The sequence below is a fragment of the Equus caballus genome, chromosome 4, assembly GCF_041296265.1.
Source record: "Equus caballus isolate H_3958 breed thoroughbred chromosome 4, TB-T2T, whole genome shotgun sequence".
NCBI classification, from domain to species: Eukaryota; Metazoa; Chordata; class Mammalia; order Perissodactyla; family Equidae; genus Equus; species Equus caballus.
Window position 1 is genome coordinate 19,169,734 of NC_091687.1, and position 26,855 is coordinate 19,196,588.

At 37.1% G+C, this 26,855-nt stretch overlaps 1 long non-coding RNA gene across 1 annotated transcript; it reads left to right on the forward strand.

Moving 5' to 3' along the window:
• Positions 1-388: 388 nt before the first annotated feature.
• LOC138923947 (uncharacterized) lies at positions 389-25,885 on the forward strand. The gene is made up of 3 exons (XR_011438326.1): positions 389-513; positions 1,257-1,403; positions 25,092-25,885. It is a non-coding gene; the product is annotated as an uncharacterized lncRNA (long non-coding RNA).
• Positions 25,886-26,855: the final 970 nt, after the last annotated feature.

Below are 26,855 nucleotides of genomic sequence, written 5' to 3' on the forward strand. Positions count from 1 at the left end.
ACTTCAGGAATTGTATGCTCACCGCAGAGTGGAATAAGTCACGTATTCCCCATTGAATTTCAACACCATCTGGATATGTGACTGTGACGTATTGAGCATCCAATATAAGGCAGGTGCTTCACTTATATGATTTCTCACACTCGTGATAACCCCTCCAGGTGGGAACTATTCCCCTATAATAGATAAGTATAGTCCCAAACAGATAACATCAAATCATAGTTTGTGGCAGGGATCGGGTTTTTACCTGGATGCTGGGGTGATCTTAGAAAAGTCTATCATGGAAATAGTATTATTTAAAATTTGTAGCTGGAAAACCTACTATTCGCTTGTACCAATAGTTCTAGAAGGTTCGAGGGCTTCTGGGAAGCCTTTGTAACTTAGCAACTCTAGGTCTTTGGAGAAATCATCTGATCCAGTTCACTGTCCAGAACTGATCTACTTCTAGTTCAGACAGAGAGTATGTCTGACCTTGGAGAATATTTTGACAAAAATGTTATTTCTGATTTATATTTGGTAAGTTTCCATTTGGGTCTTTTATTTAAGAATACAGATGTATGTTTATTGATTCTCATGACTTACTGAATAAATAGAACCCAAGAGGAGGTTTGATTTCTTAATTAAGGCAAGCTTCATTAAGTCTGATGTTTAAACATTTTCTTTTGTTAAAAAGTCTTTCAAATCAATTCCTCTTTTTGTGCATAGTTTAAATAATTGAGGTTAGTTTAAATTTTGGATTGACTAAATCAATAAAAATCCATGCCTATTGGTACTGAAAAATGGATTCCAAACAGATTCTTTGCTAAACTCTATATTTCTTCTAAAGATTATCAGATTAAGAAAGCAGGACAAAGGTTTTTGTCTTAATTCCCTATCGTCTACTTGTGAGATCTTGGCCAACACATTTATCATCCTGAGAAAATTAACTTTCTGAAACAGCATCCTGCTGAAGGACTATATAATAACAAATGGTATCTATCAATTGTAATTGAAAGTTTTAATAAAAATCACCATAGTAAAGCCAACATTTTAATATTATGCTTTAATAATTTGCCACTGATGTTGTAAACGAATGTTACCACAATAAAAAATAATAATAATTAGACATTGAAATAAAATCTTTTATGAGAATATAAAGCAATATGTGATTGAATCAATAGCAACAATAGTGTTTATTATAACCATGATACAGGAAAAATGTAGATAAAAGAGTATTGAAAAGAAAGATATAAAGTTTCTTTTTAACCTATGTATTGCAGTTGGAAGTGCATGAAAAGTAGTTAATAACGTTGCTAAATGAAGAATTACTTAATCGGTTGCTTATATGAAGATGTATAGAGAGTTTTGTGTAGAGCTTCTTTGAAACAAACCATCTGAGATTTGACCACACAGCCCAGAATTAAACGGTAATGACCCCTGTGACATGCTTATTTTCCATTGGTGTTGACACACTGTTTCTGAGAAAAACCAGTATGAAAACCAAACTGTCCAAAGACTTACACTGTATAAGCTCCATATTGTGCAGCCTTCCTAAATTTTTCAAAATGTTGCCATTTAAACTATTCAGGAATCTTCTATGAAAAACACAGTGGAAGCAGCCTCTCTTCTACCCTGTGTTCTTGACAATCTCATGAATAGATACTTTGTACATACACCAGACGTGCATGTGTGTGTGTGTGCGCATACAAACATCTATATATGATAACACTTTGTGAGGACAGCATGTAGTAGCAATCAGAAATTGATGATTGATGATTTTTATTTAACATTTTTTTCTGAGTTCTCATGTTTATAAAAGATTATCAGTGGTTTAGTTTGACACAATTTGTGTGATAGATTACAACGAACAAATTTTGATGGGAAACATAAGAGGAAATGGAACCCAGAAACATTGGATACCTCTTTATGTTCCACGCACTTTGAAAAGTCCTTTATAACAAGTTTTTAGAATAATTTCATATATTAATTATTAATATTCAAATATTATGAACGAGAAAACTAAACTCAGAGAGGTTAAATAACTTACATAAGATGATCCACCAATGGCTACTCTTCTAATACTCAAAAATATTTCTGATAATAACCTCAAGTTTTTATCATGTATCTTCACTTTGCCTCAACATATCATGGAGTCTCAAAGCAATCGCTCTGTGTGTGTGGCTACCCTCCACGATTTAATTGTGATTTAACTATTAACATGCAGTTAGGTGATTACTATATAACCATGTGTATCATTTAGGAATGTGTGCACCTGCAAAACCAAACAATCATCAAAGCAAAACAAAACAAAATGTCTGACTAACAAAGCCTGAACACAAAGCTTAATCATCTCCTGCTGCCAGAATCACTGTGTTGAGAGTCCAGGTCAAGACAGAGGCCAACGATGGCATCAACGTCCAATATCCTAGGCATCTCCGATCTCCTTGCTCTGCCAAGATACGTGTATAGCTTTCCTCTTCCTGGACACAGGATGACCACTCAATGCCTCAGGGCATTTGTCTCTGCTATAGACATTAGAAGGCAGAGAGGGAAAGAAGGTTATCAAAAGTGCGCGCTGTCTGAGTCTGTGTGTTTATCATTGATCAGAACCAGGGTCACATGACCTCTACTAGTGGAAAGAACATCTGAATATGTGAATATATTTAATTGGTCGTATTGATAGACTAAACCAAAACAGGAGTCAATTCTCAGGAAAAAAAGAAGAAGGGTTTTAGTGGGAAATGAGTGATGTCTATCTCACCAAAAATTTCAACTCTGAAACTATTATGTTTATCATGTCCTCCAAGATGTCACAGATTTTGATCTGAGAGAACTTAAACTCTAACTACAAGGGAAGCTAATCCCTTGCCCTAAATCACGTGGAGCGTTACTTTTGGAAGACAGAAAGGAATGTTGATGTGATATAAAAATGCCACAGGCCAGATTTAGCTCCAAATTCATTTCTTTTAAGTAATTTTATTTTACTTATTTTTAAACACTAGTATTTAAGTTGCTTCAAATGATCAGTCTATTTCCTATCTTTCCCTCAGTGTTTCAGGAAAACTCATAAATACAGACCAGTGTTACATCACAAACAAGACCTCAGACACACTAAATCAGTAGCAATTAGTGTTGTGGCTTCTCCTGTTTGAAAGTCCACTAATGCTCGCCGCCCCCCAATTCCTCTGCTCTTGATGCAATGCCAGTGCAGACATTCCGAATCTCGGTCACTTGATAAACCATTAGCAACCACTTTTCTACAGACAAACAACAAGATTTATTTGAAAGATAATCTAGAAATTCAGTCTCTCGAAAGACTTAAAGAGATCTGTTATCTTCTTCAGTGGTGAAAACAGCATTTTGCCTCATATTTGCAGCAGTTAGAGCTAATGTGCTAACATATCCAGCTGTAGGATCTTTCAAATCATATCAGGCAAATGGACAGTATCTGACCAATTTGCAGGTACTAAAACTATCGGCTGAACTGGATGCACATCCAATAAAATCTATTATCTGGACCTTAAGTCTCATGTCCAGTATCTTACCTGCTTCACTGAAAACCAAGTGAGTTAATCTTTCAACGTTAACACAATCATTTCCAGGTGGTTCTTTCTTCCAGATTTTGAAATAACAATATGCTAACTTTGTGCTTTTATCTTTTCTTTATCCACCATCATATATACAAATACTTTTAAGACCTTTAGGATACTTAGAACATTCCAATTCCATTTGAATAGGCAATTATCCAATACCGGCAAAGACCAGCATGAAAGGTCTATTCATCTTTTTTCCCCCTAGTAACTATTAATTGAAAGTTAACTGAAAAAATCTAAGCATTAGGTAGGATAATCTATCTTCTCTTCAAGATTGAGTGTACTTTTAATATCTAGTCTTTGAACAACTATTGGACTTATAGTCATTAAATTGGTATTGGTTTTGGAAATTGTCTTCCTTATGTCATGCTCAGGATAATGTTGAATGGCACCCTTAAATTTGCAAGTGGAATTGGGGAGAGGACATTTCACCATCTTCCAACTCATTGCACATGTTGTAATTGTCCTGTCTTTGATTGTCTGCTTGCATTTGTGCCATGGAGCTTGTTCCTACTGAGATTTTGTAAAATCATTTTCTTAATTGGAAGTAACTCTGCCCACTTTCTTTTCCAATTTCATAATCTCTTCTTCAGTCTTGTCCCAATCAATTAAGTGTTGATCCAAAGCTGACACTTCACATCAATGCTGTTCTTGGTGTTTACATTTCTTCCAACAGAAGAATGGAATATATACTTTGAATTTTGAATTCTGTCTTTCTTCTCATTTGTTAACAAGCACTGCTTTCACTTTCAGCTGCATCACCCTGCTACTCAATAGTTAACTCCAGGATCTACTTTTATTATTTGAATCTTGATGTTGTATCTTGACTATCTCTTATTTCTGACCATTGTGACTCATCACATCTCTGACCATGTTATACTTCAACACAAAGCAGAGAGAAGGTTCACAGAGCTGCCTTTCCAGAGGCTCCTGCAAGCCTAAAGGGCTTGACCAACCTCTCCACAGTACCAGACAGTGTCAAGGCTTGTCTCGACGTGGCAGAAGGAGGATATCACCCAAACACAATTCTGAGAAGACTGGCCATTTGTCTTTTTCCTGGCTCAACTTTGCCCCTGCTCCATCACAATACCATCATGGATTTGCCTAGTGGCAAAAAGCAGGTGTATATATGTTTACACATACACACACACACACACACATATATATATATATATATACATACACACATATTTGTTGTATGGATTTGCATGAATATATACATTTGATGGATATATATATGTATTTGTTGCTTTATTCTGCTTATGAAGCTTATACAGAACTATATCTCTGTAAGTTTGGTGCTATCACTGTCACTCTTGTATTTATATGACAGTTGACCTATCTTCATTTTTCATAAGATAAAAATGGCACAAAATCTTGCCAGGCTTGGGAAGGACCAGGGGTTGTAGAGGATTTTGGTTGTGAGAAGCAAATCGTCTGATCCAGACACAAAAAGATCTGTTATCTCCTTATGCAAACCCTCCCAGGCAGTGAAATATGCCTGTAGCAGGAAGGATTTCTAGATGTTATCATATTTTCACAATTAAGGACAGTTACAGCTGAGTGCACGGCATGTGGCCATGAGCAGATAAAAGTACATCATTAAGTGTTCTGGTGAGATTGGGTACTTGCGTGTTTGAATAATTTATAAATTTCTTGAGGGATCTAGTTATGGACAGATACTTTACTTCATGCTGTATTTTCTAATGTCTTACTCTGTATTGGGACTGAGCGCTTTCTGTGTATATAAGAAGTTTTAGCAGAGCAATTAGGAGTACTGCTTTGACTTTCAGATGCGATGGTGAAGACCAGACAATAAGAGTTGGCATTTTCACTGATACCTGTGAGAGGGGAGCCTAATTTATGCCTGATACACTGACTAGTGAGCTTAGGAACTTATATGGGTATCTGTATTGCCCCAATAAGCTTGGTCATCAATTTAATTTTACATGGAATCAATAAGAAAAAGTTTGTTTTCTTCTTCTACTATTAAATCTCTTGAAATAAACTTGGAAGTGGCACTCTCTAACTTGATTGTGTTCAAAAACTGATGTAAATTTCAGCTATATTAAAATCAGTGTACATTAAAAATACCTAGAGGGGCCAGCCTGGTGAACTAGTGGTTAAGCAAGTTTGGATCCTGGGCACAGACATACTACCGCTCATCAAGGCACACGGTGGCATCATCCCATATAAAGTAAAGGAATATTGGCACAGATGTTAGCTCAGGGCCAATCTTCCTCACACACAAAGACCTAGAGGCAAAATTTATAACATTTTTTTCTCTTTTGGTGGTGGTGGTAGGGGAGTTGCTCTGGAGGGGAGAATTGCAATTGACAACCATATTACAAATTCTGGCTAACAAAATCAAAATGAAAGGTCCTCCAAAGTGGACTTCTCTGCCTATCTCCCCCTAAATGGAGAGAACTTCCCACGGTCTCAGCAACATGTTATTGGATTGGCCATGTAATGAGATCTTTTTGTTAGCAATCAAGGGCTCGCTGCCCAACACTCATAGAAGCCAATACTATGGCACCAGCTTTTGAGAAAAGAAAGAGCTTTATTGAGAGGTCAACTGGCAAGGAGACAGGAAGCAAGGTTCTCAAATCTGTCTCCCCTATCCAAGATTTGGGGCAAAATTTAAGGTATTAGGGTCTGCTAAGCTGCAGATGGGCCCAATTAAGCTGATTAGCCAGTCTTGAATCAGTCTATATATGGTAATAAAGCTTCTTAGGCTGCTGGAAGCTATATTTTCCTTGTTGAAGGACGTTTTGCCTCATGAAGGGCTCTAATGGCAACATCTCTGAAGATTCTTGGTTCTGGGGTCATCCTGTGGCTATGAGTTCCAGCCTGGAACATGTACAGTACTGTCTCTGTTATTAAACAAGGTTTGAGTAATCAATAATCCATTTTAAGGAAGCAAAACTGGTTTAAGCTGGTCAATGTTTCATGTATTGTTTCATTCTCACCATCACCTTCTGCTTCCAGCCACCCAGTTGCGTCAGTATTATGTGTTGACGTAAGAAGTACCAGGGACTTTTCCTTGCTTTCATTTTTACTTGTTTGTTTTAGTGCTTTGTTTTGTTTTAATTAGAAACCTAGAAAGTCAAAGTCAGCTCTCCGTCAGTGGTAGATAAGGAAAATCTTGGAAGCTCTGTGACACACAGAGCTCCTGCACATGGAGAAGGTCAATCTGGGGCCAGCATGAGGCCACGTGCAGTGGGGGCTGGGTGCGGCCCATAGTGCTGGGCACTGAGGTGCAGGGAACCAGTGCTTGGCCCTGGACTACGGCAGTACATCTTCCTTCTCACCAGTCAGTTGAAAGCAGCTCTCTAGCATAAAATGCAGAAATAGCATAAAAATACAAACAGAAAGAAACTTTAGAGTTTTCCTCTGCTTTGTATTATATATAAGAATATCTAGAAGACAAGAACAAGTAGAGAGAAAATTCATGACAGAGAACCTGAGGTGCTAAGGGGGGGGACTGTGGGAGAAAGAATAGGCAGCAGCTGTCACCCCAAATGGCAGGGAGGTACTTCCCATTAGGTCTCTATAGGGGCAAGAGTCCTGCTGGGGTGCAGGCAGAGTGAGGGACAGCCAGCTGATCCCCTGTGGAAGCTGATGCCCTGCCGTGCCTTGTTCCTTTCCCAACTCTGGACTCAGTTGGTTTGGTCCCAGGGACCAGCCGTGAGCAGTCACAGTGAAGGGCCATGAGAAAGAACCAGGGGCCTTGGGAACACAATGTCCCAGAGAGATCACACAACTTGGCAGCTCTAGGGTTCTTCACCATGAAAGATGGGCATGGTCAGAAGCTGCTGGACCAGCCCAATAAAGACCAGCATCAAGGATGTGACAAATACTGTTTGACACCCAAGGGCTTCCACCTAAGCTGGAGGGAATTCATGGAGGCCAGGAATCCCCTGGGGGAAGCTAGGTAGGATTTTTCTCTGTTGTATCCATTGTAATTATAATGCACACACTTGAATTTTTACTCCCTTTGGTTAGTGAATCCTGTGGATAAAATTGCAGCACATCTCTTGAGATTTCTGTTTTCTCTGGCCCATGTTTGCTTTTCCTTTTTGTTTTTCTCCTTTCTCTGGATTCTACTGAAGGACTATCTTAAAATAAATTCTAAGGAAAAAAAAGAAACAAATACGGAGTCATTATCTGCATGTGTTATAGATCCAATTGCAATTTCTATTGAGGAAGATGGTGTTAAGCAAAAAGGTAATTAACTTCAAAATAATCATGGTGTTGTAAGAAAGAGAAATTTGTTGAGCAGGGGAAAATTTATTTTAACTGACTATACCTGTCCTCAAGTTCCTGATCTCTGTATCCTTCAACAAAGTCTGGGTAATGATTTAGCATCTTTGTTCTACTCCATTGCTTCTTGGGGCTGTATTTCACTCATTGAAATACAGGCCTCTCCTTATGGAATCCTGGGACATATAAGGTAGTTGTGATGGAGTAGAGTAAAGGTGAGGCTTGGGATTAAGGATGGGGGTTACTGCAGCAGAGAGGATGATCTACGTGACTGAAGAAGCAAAGGAACCCACGAGGATGCTCATCCTTCTGTGAGATCAGTCACAGCGTGAAGCATAAGCTTTGACCTATCGTTCCTGCCTCTCTTCGCTTCAGCTTCTCGTAAATGAGTGAATTGGGGCTCCCAGTGGAGTTCTAATTCTACCCTAGTTCCTAACTTGATATAATACTATATGAACAACTTTGTCCCACTTGTGCCCCTAAATATCAAACTTGGGGAAGCAATTACCACCATAGGGCACCTGCTTTATAATCCAAGGGCCCCTGTCCCACCAATCACACCTGGTGTCACAATGAATGGGAAGCTACAATGCTTCTGCCAAAGTACCCAATTCCACTGGATTTGAACAAGTAATTATGACTAATTTCCTCCCCACAACTCCTAATATGAGAGATTGAATTTAGATCCCAGCTCATAGGTATGTTAATCATCACCATTGATTCCCTAATTCAACTACTGAAAAACTGCTGACTCTTTTTATGGGCTTGATATTGTGCTGGATGATAGGGATAAAATAGCGGAAGAGAAAATTAAGCTTTTATTCAGAAGCTCGACCCTTAACCAAAAACCCCAGTCAAACGGACAATATACTAATTCCAGTAAACACATCTTATTATATAATCATATAATATATAACAAGGCACTTTCATTCTTTATTTCATTCATCAAGGCTTTAATAATTTAATGGTCTGGTTTTTATCAGGTGATATGTTTCTTAATTACCCACTGTTCTGTTTCATTTTGCCAATCTGATCCATTTTGAGGAATATCCGATGATTAACTTCAGTAAAGGCCATGGTCCTAATGTGATAAATATCTTTAGTTTGTCCGTTCAAATCTATTCTCCAGTTTCCACCTTGCATTCTGCCTTGGGAGGTTGACCTGAAGTATACCATTGTTGCTCTCAGCCACTGGAAGTCCTGACATGTGATCAAGGGGAAAAAGAAGAGTAAATCCAGGTTATTCTTCTTCTAGCTTCCTCCCTATGGGTTGGCCTTGGGTTCTGGTAATCATTCTCTCTTCTCTCCTTTAATGGTTATATGAAATTCAAATGAAACTTGACTGTTAACTTATACAAAGACAGAAAACAATTCTAGGTGGATTGTAGAGCCAAAAGTGAAAATCAAAAAGGCTTTGCAAGATACAATATAAAAATATATTCATGAACTTTGGGAAGGCAAAGATTTATTAAGTAGGATACCAAAAGTATAGCCCATAAAGAAAGAGATTGAAAAGTATGACTACATTAAAATTATAATCCTTTTGTAACAGCAGACACAAATAAGAGAGAAAAATCAAGCCATAGTCTAGTAAAAGATATTTGCAACACATATAGCAGAGGACTGGGATTCAGAATTCATAAATAGTCAATAATTATAACAAGAAGCACACAATGCAATGAAAATAGATAGTAGAAATACTGCTTTATAAAGCAAGATATTCATATAGCCAATAAAAATTATTTTCAAAAAATTCACCTCTTCAATAATAAAGCAAATGAAAATTAAGTTCACAATATGATAACACTACAAACTCACCAAGATGTCTAAGAAAAAAATAACCCAACATTGCTAAATGTTTGGTAAGTAGGCAGATCAATGAGAATCCAGAATACTCTTGGTATTACTGGAACTACTGCAATGACTTTGGATGACAGTAGGTCATTGTTCACTAACTTTGAACATACACATATCCAATGACCCAGTAATTCCAAACCTTAGTATTTTCAAAAGAGGAATACATGTGCATGTGCACGAAGAGGAATAAATAAGAATGTTCATAGGAACATTATTCATATTAACCTGAAAAACTTGGAAACAACCCAAATGCACATCAACAATAGGGTGGACATAAAAATCATGGTACATTCATTAAGAGAATGTAATATAGCAATGAAAACCAATGAACTGGAGAACCACACAACATAAAAGAATCTCACAAATAATTTTGCGTTAAAGAAATTAGATACAAACCAATGCATGTAGAGCTATTCCAATTATATGAATTTCAAAGCAGGCCAACTGATAGATATGAAGTTATAGTTTTATATGAATGCTATTCTTTAAAAAATAAAAGGTTAAAAATAAGCACAATGCTTGCAAAGAGGTTTTAACTTGGTTGAGATTTTGGGAGCTAATATGAATTTCCTTTGGTCTCCAGTTACAGCTCTGGTGCAAAGTGACAGAGACCAGAATGTCCCAGGATTTCAAAAAGTAAAACACACCATAAGGATTTCCAGACTAGAATTAACAGATCCTCCTTGATCTTTCAGACAGCTTTTAATTCAGAGCCACTGAATTGGACGGGACCATTAAGATTGTCTTTCTCAAGATCCATGAAAATGTCCACCTTTGCCTATAATAACCATGTAACAAAATTATTTTCATTCTCTCTGTGGACTAGGAAGTCACATTTCCTAAGGTAATTTCTCTCTTCTGAAATGTTCTCATTCTTTTTTTCCACATCCTTGTATTTGTTCAACATTCAGGGCCATGCCAAGTTCTCTCCATGAAGTGTCCCCTGTCTACTCCACACAGTATTCACCTCATCTCTATCTCTCATCTTTAAAGTTCTATAGTATTGATTGCTCATACCATTATGGATGAATCCATGTAGGCAGTTCTTTATTACATAAAGTTTTGCATGAGTGACTTGAACATCTGTGCTTACCTCCTTGAAGAACTGAAAGTTGCACAAAGATGTGAGCTTTTCCTTATATTTCTCCTCTATCACTTATTTCACTTAGATTATACTGAATATATAGTAGATGTTCGGTAACAATGTGCCTAAGGATTTATTGATGGAATAATGTCCATGGATTCCTAATAATTAACTAGAATTAATCCCAAGAATGAATTTTCCTCATAGTGAAATAATACAATCATATTGAATGAGGATTTTTTTCCTCCAACAATTTATTTCTAAGTTCTGATTAGCCTATTTTGAATTGAAGGTCTATTTGGGTTTACGAAACAATTTCGGAATATGGTTTTAAACTGTTCGTTACAGAGTACTTTTTACAGTGGCATTATTTGGCTTTAAAAATCTTCATAAATACTTCCTACTTCCAGTGAGTTGTTAAAGAAAAAATTTAGTAAGCATATTTCATGTAATATATTCTCTCCTTTGCTCCTGCCAAGCCTCCTATAAATAGAAAATTCAGAGTATTTCTGCCAATTTCCTGTACCCGTGCTTTCCACCAGCAAACTTCTCTTACAAGAGTAAATTAAACTATTTTTCTTGAGTGTTGGCATTTGAGATTGAGTAAGCATAATTATTCTGAATTTCCCCCCAAATAACCTTCCCTTTGGAAAACAAATTCAAAGTACCTAATCTGTTCTACTCGATGTGGACTACATCCACTGACATGCCAATCTTGCTCCCAGGCCTGAGTGGTGCGAGTCATGGCACAGCCTGACTGCCCCCGGAGTCGGTCCTCCAAGACCATGAGCATGTGGACTGCAGAGTTCCTCTTTGGAGTCCTTTTCTGCCAGTGGATGACAGAACATAGTTGAGGTCGCCTCATTCATGAGAGAGGAGCCTGATAACATTGGGAGGGCAGGGCTTGGGCCAACTTTATCCTCCATGGAAATTCCTGGGCCACTAAAGGAACTTCTAAATCTGTTCTCTGCACTCAGGTTCTGCAAAACAAGAACTAACTCATTGACTTCCATTGTCTGTCATGCGATTCCCTACAGAGCAATCCCACCTAATATTTGGATACAAACAAGATGTTATTTGTGACATTTTTCCGAAAAGAACAGAACTATTTCAGAGAAGTACTATGATTTCATATTTTTTTATTAAGCATTTGATATTCTACTTCCTCAGTCATTCTTCAATAATAACCCTCAGAGAGAAGTTGCAGAAAAAATTTAAACTGGAAATAAGCCTACCATTTATTGAATATAATCCTCACAACAACCCAACTAGATACTGATTACTCCATTTTAACTAAGAAGCAAAGTAAGACTCAAAAGAGAAAAACTATTTTTAACAGAAGTTACTCAATAATTTGTGTAATTAGATACAAACCTTATCTTTTCTGATGTAAAAACTCAGGAGCCTTCCCACATCCTCTCTTCAGACAGGATAGCAGATGACTTATTGGGTATCATAATGGGAAAGAGGAAGGAATTGTGCTGAGCAGGAGAGTAGCTAGGCCTGGCTTTAGAGAAGATTTCAGTAAAATTATTTTTTATTATTTTTTCAAAATAATAGGATTTCCTGACATAGAGCTTCAATCTTTTCAGAAAAGGAGGTGCAATACTTTCAGGTTATGGGAAAGGCAAAAAAAAATGTGTTTGGCAAAAAAAGTAACAGAAAAATTTTGGAAAAATTGCCATGGTGTAGAAACTTGCGATCACTAAAAAACAAACAAAAGCAAGCAGATTTAGCAAAAAAATAAAAGAACTAGGATGTTGAACAACACAAACAGTGAAACAAGTGAAAGACAGCCACAGTCTAAGTTATAACAAAAATATGAATGTGTTAATGTATTAACTAAAATATAGAGGCATTTATATAGGGCTGGGAGATAAGAACTAACATCAACAAATCACTATATTAACAGAGTATTAATGGAGACTTGAAAGCCAAATTTTATTCCATACTGAAAAGCAGTAGGTTGAAAGAAAGGATATTAGGGAGTAAAATTATTGAGAGAGAAACTTAAGTTGTGATTAGGATCATAAATAAAAGCTGCTTATTTTGTCTGAGATGACGTCTCCTCTTTTTAAATTGCTTCTTTCTGATGACACAATGAAGCAGTGCAGAAAAAGAGATGGGAGATGCTATGTCTCCTGCAAGAGAAATAGGGTAGGATGGTCATTTGAGGTGGAGGCAGCCTAGGCAATTGCGTTAAATCTTGGGGAAAGACACCCCCTCTCCTTTGATGGAATTGATTTCATCCTTGCTTGCCCCTTCCCTCCATCTAAGAGGTAATATTCTCTGAGCCTAGGAGAATGAAATCAAAATTCTATTATGCGTAGTGCTGAGAATAAAAGCTTTCTGGTTATACATGATTCAGCTAGCATATAATGTTTAAGCCCCATTCTTAGCCCAGCCAATGAGGTTTAGGCCAAAATCTGTTTGTTATTGAATTGTTTTCTGTTTGCCCCTTTGGACCCACACTTTGCTCTGTGCACTGGAGACTAACCTCTACAGGCTGCATCAACCCAGCTTCCTTGAACTGTGGCCTCCAGTTAAGCACCAGCTGGAGACTGGAGAGGGAGGAGATAGAGCTAAGTCCTCCAGAGAGAGACTTAACAAGGGTCCTCTTCCTTCCACAAAAGGGCACAACTCCTGTGAGGTAACTCTTGCTTACAGCTATAGGTCTTGGCTTCTTCTGGTAACTACCCTTCCTCTGGCCCTTTCACTCCTGAGGGATGTAACGGTTCTTTTGGTAGCTTGTTTCTGGGCACTTTGTCATCTCTTGTGGGTTTCCCATGTCCCTGTCTTTACCTGGTAAATATTCTCTCCATTCAAGTCCTTTCCAATTGTGTCTATTACTTTGCTTTATCTTTCCTTCCAGGACCCGACTCCTGTAGTAATGAGTTTAATTGCCATTGCTTTATTAGTTCATTAATTGCTATAATACACATTTATCAACCAAGGACTATATTTGAGGCTATGTACTAAAAATAATAAGAATAATGAAGAAAAATAGCAATAGCTAGTTTTTACTGAGCATATCACATGTGCCAGATACTTCTGTAAGCACATTATATGCATAACTGAATGGATCGTGTCAACCATATGCGATGTGTATATTAGTCAGGATAGGTTAGGGTATGTTGCATTAAAAAAATAAATAAATTCCAAACCTCAGAGCTTGCTCACAACAAAGGTTTATTTTTTAGTAACATAATTGGCTTTGGGAAAAAGTTCTTCTCAGTACAGAGATCCATGTCTTTTGTGCACACACACACACATAGATTCACAAACTCTTATACTATAATCATAATCTATAATTTGACTCCAATTTTAAGTGTCTTAGATCAGACTTCTATAACAAAGTATCAAAGATTGGGTGGCTTATCAACAAGAGAAATTTGTTTCTTATAGTTCCGGAGGCTGCAAAGTCCAAGATCAAGGCACTGCAAGATTCAGCGTCTGATGAGAGCCCACTTCTTGGTTCACAGGTGGCCATCTTCTCCATGTGTCCTCCCATAACAGAAGGGATGTGGGAGCTCTCAAGGGTCTCTTTTGTAAGGGCACTAATCCCATCAAGAGGGCTCTGCCCTCATGACCTAACCACCCCCCAAAGCCCCATTTCCTAATATCATATTGGGGGTTAAGATTTCAGCATATGAATTTTGGGGGACATATGCATTTAGTCCATAACATTGAGTTTAAGTTACATAAGTAAAAGTTAAACATGACTATATAAAGAAATTATATATTTTTTCAAACCATAAAAGTTTTTTTAATATACGCTGAGAGAATAGACTTGTGTTTCTGATTTGTACCATGCACCTCCAAGACTGCATTGCATTAAGGCTGTGTTGGCATATGTCTATTAAAATCTCTGAGATAATTGCTGCTGACCTTAAGGCAATTCTTCAAAATAAAAGTGTAGCTATAACTCCAGGTAGCATAGACATTAATTTAATGATAGTCTTTCCTCACCACATTAGGTTGATTTAAGGTAGGAAATAAAATGTTGCTTAAGGCAAATTCCTAAAGTCAATCTTATGAATGATCTACCCTCAGTGGTCATAAGACACAGAAGATTGAACTGGAAACAAATTTGGAGATGGACACTCTTAATAAAGGATTTTAAAAGGGAACTATGGCTCGAGTAGACTAAAATAAAGCCATGGAATAGGAAGTTCAAATGTTCACATGAAAACCAAAAAGAAAAAAGAAAACAAAAGCTCATCTGAAACTTCTAGGTCCAATGAATATGATTTTTGCCAGATTTGAAATAAAGAAACAAAATGAAAGTAATTCTGAGGAAAAGCAATCTGGTCTGTACTATTTCTGAAAGCTGTTCAAGTAGCTCAAGGAAGTTTACATTTGTGCTATGAAATGGCCACAAATTTACCAATTTTCTACTTCATAAAATGAGATTGTAGAAAGCAGTCACTACTGTCAATTAGAGAGAATTTTGATGTGTGATTGATGTCAAATTCCACTGTTTGAAACACTAGGGAGAGAAACCTGCCAAAGAAATTTTAGTTGAAAAACAATGACCTCCATTTGATTAATCAGAGTGGAGTCAGCAGTAGTTAAATCATCTTTGTGATAAGAAACAGTTCAACATATGCTTTATTCTCAGGGTTAAATGAGGGGTTAATAACAGTGACTTCTGTGTAGAGACACACAACAAGGATTAATTTTTATTACTACCACCCCTCCAGCACCACCATCGTCTTCACCATCATCATCTTGTCAACAAACATTTCCAGGATAACAAGAAAAAAGCATCCCTGGTATCTCACTTTCTATTTATAATAGGCACTGAGTGTGTGCCTGTAAATCATCATTTCTACTAATCATACCAAAATGTTACCTCGCTTTGTTGAGTTCAAGAACTACATGCTGTTAATGACCAGTGGAACTCTTTCTCAATTTACTATGAAGATGAGAATTTTGGAAACGCCTGTGATGCCAATCCACTGCATCTTTCTTCCTGGTGTTCCATCCACTCAGTCTCACTTCCCCACTCAGTTTTGTCTCCTAATTCCTATTCATTCTCAGGATGCAGATTAGATGTAGTCTCCAGGTAACCTGTCACATATAGGAGTCACTGCCCCTGTACCTACCCACCTCTTACTATAGTTCCCTCTAATCCAGCGCCTAACCGTGCACAGATAAAATGCTCCTGTGTATTTATTTCCTCCACTGTCCTTCCATATATTTTAAAAAGTGGAACAGTGTGTGTTTTTACCTCTCTATCCCCAGCACCTAATTCAGAACTGAGTACAATAAATATTCATTGTGGAAATGTATTAAGTACTTAGCTAATAACACAAACTGAAGATCATTCTACTATGTTCTAGTTGAAGATATAATTTTATCTCCTTGGACATCACATATGTATTTATTTTTTACCCAAAAATATTTTATAACCTTAAGAATACTAAGCAGATCTTTTTCCCAACTGCCACCCCGGCACCTTGAATTACTTGGCCTGTCCTATTGATTACATACCTGAAATATCACACATTTACACCCTCCTCTCCATTTCCACTGCACTGACTTGGTTAAATACCTTATAAACAGTGTTTTTACTTTCCTAAAAGACTACAATTAGTCTTCTTTAAGCCTGGATTTTTCCCTTTTCAGGTCTGCTGCCAGAGTAATTTTTCAAACTAATGAAGCAATTCTGTCACTCCCAGATTCAAAGCCATTCAATGGAACCTCATTCACTTTGGGGTAAAGTCCAAAGTTTTTAGAGCCTCAAGAATTTTCTGACTGAAACATCAACAGTTCTTTTCAATACGCCATCACTCTGGTCATTGGGCAGGCACGAGGCAAGGCATTTTACGTGTACTTCTTGTTAGTTATCACAACCAATATATGGAGTAGGTATAATTGTTATCCTGGAATTGTCTCTCTGTGCTAAATGTTTCATTGAAGAAGTGCAATTATTTTTCCTTTGTAAAGTAACTCTTTTTTTGGTGAGGAAGCTTGGCCTTGAGCTAACATCTGTTGCCAATCTTCTTCTTTTTGCTGAGGAAGATTAGTCCTGAGCTAACTCTTGCACCCATATTCCTCTATTTTGTAAGTGGGATACCACCATAGCATGGTTTGATGAATGGTTGTGTAGGTCCGTGCCCCGGATCTGAACCTGCAAACTCCAGGTCGCTGAAGTGGAGCACGTGAACCTAACTACTATACCAATGAGCTGGCCCCTATAGAGTTACTCTTTTGATTTGTTTCCTGAATGGTTTTGGAATTTGAAAACTTTCTTAAAAAAATAATGAATGTTACCTAGTAATCATTCAACTCTTTGATCTAAAGATTCAAGAATTTTCTCTTCAATATTTTCTTACTATTATGCATTACATTTCTGCTCTTGGCTCTGCTTGCTTCAGAAATCTATACATACATGTGTGTGCATATATATTTATATATACATATATATATTCTTTATGTTTGTTTTACCTCATGTTTTTATGCTTTTGTAATTTTCTATAATGTTTCCTGACAAGTTCTGGAACATCTATTTTAATACAGTGGCTAAAATTTCTTCAATGTACAGTCCAGCCACCACTGCCACCATTATGTAAATTCATTTGGTGACTTTTTTTCTGAGAACATTTTAATAAGCTGTTTATTATCTTCTGACATTTCCTTCAGATCTCGCTGCTTTGTTTTTTAAACAAATGTAGCCTCATCTTTAATGTTTCTGATGATATACATATATACGTAATTTAATTTTTAATTCATTTATTCTTCATCCATTCCATTTCTAAGAGGGATATTAGTACTTATTTTTGCATTTAGTATTTATTGGAGGAAAACAACTTCATCCTACTGTCCATGTGCAGGGACTTCTCCAGAACAGGGTACGCCAATCCTGACACTATTGGCATTTTGGACTGGATAATTATTTGCATTGGGGGCTGTCTTGTGCATTGTTGGATATTTATTAGCATCCCTGGCCTTTACCCATTAGATGCCAGTAGTAATCCCACAGTTGTGACAACAAAAATGTCTCTAGATGTTGCCACCTGCCCTGTGGTGTGGGGGAGCCAAATCACCACTGTTGAAAATCAATGCTTTAGAGTGACTCTCCCCTTCTCTTAACCAAGTGCTTATTAAATTACATTTTTTGAATTTGGAAGAATAAGCTGGATTCAGGGTTGTAACACCTAACTTTTCAGGAATCCCTGAAGGCAGAAACAGTCTTTCTCAACCATACAGTGACAGGGAAAACTAGGCTCCCAGACAGGATGCCTGTGATGTGGGGACTCTTTGGCTATTTTCAGCCAAACCCTCACTAAAGCTCTTCTTGGTAAGAAGATGGCATTTCATTCTCCACATATCTGACATCATCAGTAATGAAATTGAACCCTGGTCTACCAGCAATCTCCTTCCTTTGAACTGCTGTATTATTGTATATGACCCATCTTTGTTTTTCCATCATTAATAAAGTACTTTTATTTTTGGCCAATGTCACAGTGGAGACTGTATGTATTAGAGATTATGTGGTTCTCAATTCAAGTACTTGGCCCCTTTTGAAGGCAGAAGGTCAAAGTTTAGATTGACTATATTGCTCCTCACTCCTGGAGGTGAGAGGGAGTGGTCATAGGGGTAGCTATTCAGTGACAAAAACAAATATTGTACCAATTTTTTTTGTATTTCAGATTCTACAAGTGGTAGTTCAATGTGTTTTCACTTAGAACGATACATCAAGAATCAATTCTCCTTAAACTGAGTCTATCTAAAGATCTAAAGTTTTATATTTTGTGGATGTGGTTTTAACATTTTATCTACTTTTGAAACTTTTAAGAAATTTTTCATCAGTTAATTTAAAAATCTTTTCTTCATAATGTCATATTCTTGCTTTATATTTATCTGGCAGTGATGTTTTAAGGTATCATTTTGAATTTATGATTTATTATTTTTCTCAAATTAGAAATACTAAAAATAAAGAGTGACGTTTAATACAATTACGGCCCAACCATCTCACTTATTAATTTTTGCTGTCAAAGTATTAGTGCCTCATTAAATAAAATCCACTGATAATTTAACTAATAAATATGTAAATTAGAAAATTGCAGAGGAAAAATCAGCAAAAAAAGAGGTGTGGACATTTACAGAAGATATATATTATAAATCCAGTTTAAAATTATCAGATATATTATCTTCCACTCTTTTAATGTTTTATAGGAGCAACATATAGAAAAAATATTATTCTATAACCAACAAGGGAACAGTGAAATAACTTCTTGTCATCCAAATGGTGGGTTATTATGAAGAGATTAAATCATTTTTAATGGCTAATAATACCATGAACATTGCATTTAGATCTCTTATTACCATCTATATGTCATGGTTCAAAATATAACAGTGCCCAAAGCAAGAGAATATTATCTATTATCGTAATTTTCCCTCAGAGAGCACGAGTGTGATCTGGCAGTGTAGAGCTATATTGTCATCTGGAAATGGCGAGAAAGTCTTAATAATGCAAGATACTAAAATGGAGCTTTGAAAAATATAAGGAAAGGCATGCAAAAATTGAATCAAAAGAGTCAAAATGATTTAATAGAAGTTTCAAAAAAAACAGTGAAAGCTATCGTGAATCAAAGTAAGGAAGAAGTATTTGGCTGCAAAAGAAGAAGATTTCATGACTTACAGTGATGCTACAGTAATTTAGACCACATGGAACAGGCCTCAGGATGGCCAGATGGACAACAAAACAAAAGTCAATGCCCCAGAAACAGACACACACACGTGAAAATGCACATACATATGTGGCATGGATGGTTTTCCTCCCACCACACAGCCCACTCCACCATCTTCCTTGCTGAATTCTTCTCTTCTTCTTGATCTCTGCATATTAGCTTCTCCAGTCCTCAGGTAACTGGACATCTTTTGTTCTTTATCTATAATTTCTCCCTTGACAGTTCCTGCCTTTAAATTCCATTTGCCTGCTAATGACTTTCTCCTTTATAACTCCAATCCTGCTGTTCCTCCAGGCCTCCAGACTCCATATCTAGCTGCCTCCTCTGGTCACTATTTGTGTATTTAATAAGGATATAAAATATGTCGAAAGAAACTCTTGATCTCTGCCTCCAAACTCCTTTCTCACCTTCATATTTGCCCTTCACAATAAATGGCCACATTAGTCATCCATATGCACAGGCCAAAATCTCTAGGAATTTGTCCACAGTTTTCATATTACGAATTGTAAGCAGTAGCTAAACTGAATGAATTAGATGAATATACATCAACACGTTCAGAGCTTACATAAATAACTTGGGTTTTAATAACACAGAAGGATTTGTATAATATGCTACCATGTATTTAATTTTTTAAATACACTTTTAATAATATATAGTATTTTAAGAGTATAAATATGCAGTTTAAAGAAAATTTGACTTTGTAATTTCCTCCATGGAGACAGAAAATCGCAGTGGCCCAAACGAAACTTCAAATGTACCTAAGGTTTTTCTTCTTAAGGTTAATCTAAATCAAATATGGCAAAATGTTACTATGCAAGCAGCTGGTGTGTTTGTAATGTTACTTTCTGTTATTTTATTTAGCTTTCAGTAATATATCTCATGATGTAAATAAAGCATAAGGAGAAAAGAAAAGGCATTATCACAGGTACCCCATGCTCTGGGCTCTCTGAGATCTCCCAGGGAATGAACTTTGCAGAACTAAAAGGTTTGCTGAGGGCAGACAGACTCAGAAAGGGATTGCTTGTTTATTTAATGGTCTGCAATGTTATAAATATTTCACTGAACAACACTCAGGGAGGAATTGTTGTGAATGCACAATAAAATCAAACAAGAAATACTACACAGGAAAGCATTGCACTAGATAAGCCGATGTCTGCCATCTACCAGTAATGTATCAAGGTAGCAACGGCAGTGGGCAGTTTGCTGTAGAGTAAAGAGTGCCAGCTCTCGGGTTAGATAAAGGTGCATCTTTCTCCTTTAGTTTGCTCACAGGTAAGTCATTTTACTGTTTTGACTCAAAAGTCTTCCATTTAGTGAGCACTTTTAAATTTTACATAAGAACAACACCTGTGTAATAGCAGGTGGTGAGAAAATGCTGCTTTTTTCTTTTTGTAAATTTTGGGTACTTTTCTTTTTAAATGCACTCCCATCCATCCTATTTCATTTATTAAATAGCACTGGGAGACCGTTAATTTTGAACAATTTGAAATTGTGGTAGGCAATAGCTAATAGACTGCTTCATCTTTCTATTAACTATAACTTGTTAGGAGAAATATTTATAGTGGGCCATCTATCCAGCATTGTTGCCAAGAAATTTGCACTCATTCTCTCAAAATTGCACTTGTAAACTGCAACGCTTCTAGGCAAAAATATCCCTGGCCAAGGTGGTAGCATTCAGCAAAGGATATTGTTTTGTTGGTTTTCTCACCCTGGGCACCACAATTTTGATGGGCATGTATTTAGTTGGATATTTATCACAACTCCTGGAGGTGTCAGATAGAAGAAAAAAGAAGTTTTGTGATATCAATAAACCCATGCAATTGAATGAAATTAACACGCAGATTATTAAAGATCTAATTAAGAAACATATATACACAGTAATTGCAAAGGCTGTTTGTCAAGGATCTGCTGTAAATTTTCTGATTAGTATATTTATCAAGGCAATTAATATTAGCAGATGTAAAAATAAAAAAGCCTCAGTAGCTTAATACAGCAAACTCATTATATCTCATTCCTCTCACTGTGATGTGGATTGACAGCTCCAGAGGGGACAATAGATTATGGTTCCTTCCAGTCTGTGCTGCCACCATCTTGAAAATGAATCAGTACAAGCATGGAAGGGAGGGGGTGAGAGAGGTGAAAGCTGCATTTTCTCTAGGGCTTCATATGGGCTCCTTTAACCTCTGGCTTCCGGCTAAGTTTAGCTAATGGGAGGTATTCATAGTATTTCAGAGGGCAGGAGAAGAGAGGTCAGGTTACATATTCACTTATTCCTATTGAGTTACCTCCAAGCAGGGGGTGATTGGTCAGTGGCAGCTCTCTTTCCATGGCTACCATTTGCACTAGGTTTCAGTGTCACTGTTCCCTTATTTCCCCAGAGCTGGGGTGATAATGCCTCCCTGCTCATCTTATCCCTTGGATGTTTCCCCATCACCTATTGGTGCCTTAGCCTTGCCCACATCTCTATAAGTGGTCCTTTTCTTCAGTTGAACTTTCAAGATGCATGATGTGCTGCTAGACATAGTGGATTATCTCACTTTCATCCAGAATATATTCCAATGGCCCAGCCTGAGGCCGGCCCCTGGGCTGAGTGGTTAAGTTCACACACTTTGCTTCAGTGGCCCAGGGTTTCCTTGATTCGGACCCTGGGCATGGACATGGCACCACTCAATCAGGTCGTGCTGAGGGGGCATCCCATATAGCACAACCAGAGGCACTCACAACTAGAATATACTACTATTTACTGGGGAACTTTGGGGAGAAGAAGAAGGAAAAAAAAAAGATTGGCAAGAGATGTTAGCTTAGGTGTCCATCTTTTAAAAAAAAAAAAAAAAATGGCGTGGCCTAACAAAGATGCTAGAATTGTGATCTCTCTGTGCTCCCAGGAACAGGAAACTGGGTTCATGAGCATCTTGCCACTCTCTGGCACAATCTACTTTTCAAAAGTGTCCTCCTGGGGACATCACTGTCATAGTACATTGACATAATTTAACTCTTTATTAAAGATGTTAATAGCCAAACACATTTAAGAAATGTTGAGCTGAAGAAGCTTGAAGCATTTCTAGACTTTTAATCAAACACTAGGAGATACGTAATGTGCTAATGTGCAAGAGATATTCTCCAAAATTGAAATGTTGTTTGCAGAATTTTCACTCTGGAAACCCATATTTTTCAGGAAGCAGCTGAAGTTCTTGAAAACTTGACTGTGACTATGACGACTATGACTCAAGTTCTTTCCCGGGAAGTCAGCTTTGGAAATGCTGTTGTAGTTCCTTCGCAGGAAGCAGCTGCTGGGTCTATCAGCAACTTTGTCTAGGGGAATATATTCGGGTTGTATCAAATCAAATTTCTCTTTTTCCAATATCTGCTTAATTTCTCCTGTGTATCCTGTACTATTTTTGCCCTACTGCATCCTCACTGGATCCTCACATCACTTCATTTTTCAGCAAGTGTTGAAAGCTCTTAATTCCTGGACTTGCAACTTCTTATTTACTCTTAACATAATCTTATCAATTCCAAGAGATGACTTGGATTCTTCCAATTCATTCAGTAAAGCTTGCCTCTCTGCTTCAATTATTAACTCATCATTTCTAGGCCACCAAGATTACTAAGAAAAAGAGGATGAAAATAATTATTTTTAAATAATGTCTTAATGTCTTTACCACTTACCCAACATCATTTAGGAAGATCTCCCCTAAAGTCTTTCCAAGTAGTTCAGAGAGTCAAGAGTCAGAATCACAAAATGCATCAAAATAGAGGCTACATTTTAAAAATGCTTATTTCGATCAGGAACTTTTGTATCATTTTACATGTATTATTTCATTTAACGCCTCAGACAATCTCCATTGGCACTAGTATTGCCTCCATTTTGCAGAGTCATTAATCAAGGCTCATTGATATTAAAGAAATTATTCCAGTAGCACCGTTAATAAATGACAGAGTGGAGATTTAACAAAGGCAAAAGAGTCAGTCTCCAAGATTCAAATGTTGTCAGCAGAATTTTCATTCTAGAAACCCATGTTTCATGAAGCAACTGATACGACTGAAATTCTTTCCCGGAAAGTCCATTCTGGAAACGCTACTGTAGTTCCTTCTCACAACGCTGCTAACGGAGAAGGATGAGCTGATGCGATCAGGAGGAGACAGGGAAACTGGAAAAAAAAAAAAGTCACAGGAGACAATGTTGGTATCTCAGGATTGAAAGCACAACTTAAAAAAAAAGTGACCAACTCAAAGAAAATGAACTAATGCAACAAACAAAGAAAACTTTACAATAACTTTAAATAATACTCTCAGAGAAACACAGAAGCAGAAACAAGCAGTTATATAGAAGAACCTGTTAGAGATAACAGAGTTTGACAAATATAAATATTGAAATAAAGTGTGCCAAGTATGGGTTGACTAGCAAAATGATTCTGTTGAAATAAAATTAGTGAGCTAGAAGATAATGTCAAAAACTCTACCAGAAATCATCAGTAATGGATAAAGGACAAGGAGAGAAAATCTAAAAGCAAGGATAGGCAAAAATCTACCATTGCATTTTTATGCATTTAAAAGCAGTTACAGAGTGTACAAAATATATAAGAACTCAAATTGGAAGGGCATATAAAGTTCAAACAGAAGTGATAAATAAATACAACTAGATATAATTAAATTTTAAAATATAAAAAAATTACAGAGAACAAGAATATTACAAAAATTGTAAAAGAAAAAGAATTAAAGCTTAAAATAGACACTGAGACAGGGATCGCAGTACAAGTAATATATACGGGAGAGAGGCCAGGGAGTAGGGAAGTGAGACTCGAAAGGGGACAAAGCCAATAGAGATTATTTAAAGAACAAAAATATTCTTATAAAGTTAGATATAAGCTTATACAATGGCAAGGCAAAGCAATGCTACTCCTAGGTATTTATCCAAGGGAAATGAACGCATCTGTTCACAAAATATTTGTACAGGAATATTCATAGCAGGTTTCATCATGATGGCCCAAACTTGGAAGGACCAAATTCCCTCATCAAAAGAGGGAATACACAGTTGTGGTCTATTAAATAATGGAGGAGAAAAGAGAGCAAACTAGTGATACGCACAACAATATGGACACCTGTCTAAACATCATGCTGAGTTAAAGGAATACCTGAAGGGTACCTCGCATCCCCGGGGACACACAGTGAGGTCTCAGGGAGAGAGAGAGCGCGAGAGTAAGAACTGGAGGTTATGACTTTATTGGGGTTGAGGGTGGGATTCCTAGGGTTTCTAGGGTTCTCTCTTCATTGGGAAATTTAAAACATAAGAGCAGGAGGAGAAAAGCAGGGTCACTCAAGCAGTCAGTTATCTAGGTCATCCAGGGCTTTCTAAAGGGGGAACTTCTGGCTCTTTAGTTTAGCCAGTAGCTGTGTCACCCCACAGCTGGCAATATATCTATTCGAGATGGATGTGTTTGAAAAAGATGCCTAGGCAATCAGAAGCTTATTGTTAGACAGTTACATTACAATGGAAAAAAAAAGCTTATTGCCAGGCACTTACACCACACTATTTCCCTTCTATTGATATGAATTTATATATATTCTATGTAGTATTCTATATAGCACCCTAAGAACTATTATTTTCCTCATTTACAGATGAAGACACTGAAGCGAAGAGAGGCTGAGGCATCTGCCAGGCGTACATCAAGTGTCTCTCACAGTTGGGACTGAACACAGGCTGCCTATCTCTGGAAGCTGCACTCCTAACAATCACTATATAAAAAGAAGAATTTTTTTTAAGTCACTCTGGGACCACAGAGGAACAAAACAACTCTTCTGCCAAAGGAGGTGACAAAAAGTTTCAGAGAGAAAGTAGTATAGGAGTTTTTTAATTTAAATAGCAAGTTTAATTTACAAGTTAAATTTATCATATTGCTCAATCTTCTATACTAAACACTCTGTAAAACCCCGGGGATTCCATAAAGTGTCTGCAGGGACAGCTGCGGGAGGGGGATTTCAAGTGTAAGCAGGTGGGGTAGGAGGAAGTAGGGGCTTTCATTTCAACCACAACATTCTTCCTATGCCTGTTTTTCACATGCAGATCCCTATAAGATTTAGTTTGAAAAGTGAATTCAAACCTGTTCTCAAAATAGCTGTAGAGACTCAGCGATTTCATGATGAAAGTGACAGAGATTAAGTCATCTGTCTAGGAAAACATAGTCTAAGTAAATACAACCCCACTATGTTCACCCTCTGAGTTAACAGTGGATTCAGATGAAATAAAAACCAAAGTAAAGTGTTTTCATCCAAACATTATTGACGAAGAAATTTAAAAATGTCTCTTTTTAATGCACTATTTAATTTCTGATTGCCTTTCAATGTTAGAACAAATGACAGAACGTGTACACCTGATATCTAAAGAAATAAATATTCTTGTGAACTGTGCAACTTAACTTTGGGAGATTTTCAGATTGTTGAATGCTTACCTCAAGGCAACCAAATGGCTAGAGGATCAAAAAACTACTTAGCATAATAATGTTTATAGAATAAATTATAGTTCTCTACATTGATGTAACTCTATAAATGAATGAATCTATGAAATGTTTTTCCTTACCTAATTTCAAGTTGAAACTCACATCATATTTTAGAGCCTGGGAATCTCTACTTATTTACATTTTACATATTTGAAAAAGAAAATAGAGAAATTGATGACTAAATTTAAAGTTACAAAGCCATTAAGTTGAGTAGCCAAGCTAATTCTCACCTTCAGTTTCTGATTCCTTTTCCCATAATCCTGTTATAGCCACTGTACAGACACCATATATAGATTCTAAATCTTAAATAACACATTGAAATAGACACCTTTATCCCCATTTTAAACGTGAGAAAACAGAAGCTCAGACAGTTAAAGTGATTTCCCTTAGGAACCTTGTCAAGTGACAGAATTGAGATTCAAATTCTGGTTTTTTGGAACCTAAAGCCAATTTTCTTTCCAGTACATAATTCCACTTGTTTTTTTTCAAATCAGGCTGACATTAGCATTCATGCCTTGCTTTGAAAGCACTGTTCAGAATATTTTACTATTTAACCAGTCTTCATTTTAACGTTTAGTTTGAAGGGCATCAAGGCTGAGGTGGAGAAAAAGAAAATACAAGTCAGAATGAAGGCAGCAGCCCTTTATTGAAGAGCATGTACTGGGCCTTTTCCCAACAGGTCCAGCTGAGCCAACAGTGACCCAGTGAGGCAGTGAATTGGAACATATCCATATTTCACTTAACTTGGCTGATTTTAAGATACCACTTAACCTGGAGGGAACATAAAAAGTGCTCAGTGGAGGCAGCTCTGTCTGTCACTTCCCCTGCATCACCCCAAGCCCCACTGACTTGGCTGCATCCAGCCCTTAATGGCCAAGAAGACCCA